Below are 1183 nucleotides of genomic sequence, written 5' to 3' on the forward strand. Positions count from 1 at the left end.
ACTCCCCCAATGGTTTTCAGAGTTTCTGTGACTTTTTTCTTTTTTTAAATTAATTACGACACTACCTGACTTCCACTAGATGGTGCACTGGGGGCTGCTTATTGGAGTTTTCAAACAGATTTTTTGTTTTTCCTTGTTATAAACATTTCACTGAAAAAGATACAAAGGTACTGCAACTGTTTCTCTCCTAATTGCAATTCAGACAGAGTTGTAATGAATGACTTAAGTCTTGAGTTTTATTAAATGGGATCAGTTCAGAAGGAAAGGGTATTCCTTCACTTTGAATTTAAAGTGAAGGAAATTGTTAGTCAGGCTTGCTCTCTGAAGATACTGTGTTTTTTACAAACTGAAGGTTCGTTGGCACCCCTGCAAGTCTATTGGTGCTATTTTTCCAATAGGGTATGTTCATTTTGTATGTCTTTGTCATATCTTGGTAATTCTTACAATATTGCAAACCTTTTCATTGGTATTCTATCTGTTATGGTGATCTCTGGTCAGTGATCTTTTTTTTTTTTTTTGCAAGTCTTTTCATTTTTATTACTCAAAAAAGTTTCATTTTTTTATTTAGCTTTCTGACTCTGTGCTTGTGCCTTCAGCACTTTCACAGCGATTTTCTGCTCCTCGATAAGGAAAGCACGCTTGATCCTGTCACGAACACATTTAGCACACATGGAACCACCATAGGCCCTGCTGACATGTTTCTTTGTTTTGGACAATCTCATAAGAACTTTAGGTCTTACAGCACGAACCCGTCGAAGTCTGCCCGGGCACACACCACATGCAGATTTTGGTGCTTTCCCAACCTTCTTGGTATAAAGGTAAACAATTCTATTACCAGGGGTTCGGGACAGCCTAGTTTTGTTAGAGGCTGTATTGTAGGAAAGCCTACGTCGGTATGTCAAACGCTGGACCATTCTGAGTGCCTGCCGACAACGTCCCCGGAAGAGCCAGTGATCTTTGATGTTACGATTCTAGTTGTTTTGGGGCTCCATGAACCACACCTGTATAATATGGTGAACTTAATTGATAAATGTTGCATATGTTCTGATATCACCACCAACTGGCCATTCCCCATCTCTCTTCCTCACTCCAGGCCTCCCTATTCCCTGAGACACAACAATATTGAAATGAGGCCAATTAATAACTCTACGTTGGCATCTAAGTATTCAAATGAATGCAGAGT

At 39.6% G+C, this 1183-nt stretch overlaps 1 pseudogene across 1 annotated transcript; it reads right to left on the reverse strand.

The window, feature by feature from the left end:
- Positions 1 to 509: 509 nt before the first annotated feature.
- On the reverse strand, positions 510 to 943 carry LOC105516877 (annotated as a pseudogene). The gene has a single exon (XR_001002567.1). The product of XR_001002567.1 is annotated as a 60S ribosomal protein L34 pseudogene (transcript).
- Between the last annotated feature and the right edge of the window lie 240 nt (positions 944 to 1183).

This window comes from Colobus angolensis, unplaced genomic scaffold, assembly GCF_000951035.1.
Source record: "Colobus angolensis palliatus isolate OR3802 unplaced genomic scaffold, Cang.pa_1.0 Scaffold293, whole genome shotgun sequence".
Taxonomy (NCBI): Eukaryota; Metazoa; Chordata; class Mammalia; order Primates; family Cercopithecidae; genus Colobus; species Colobus angolensis.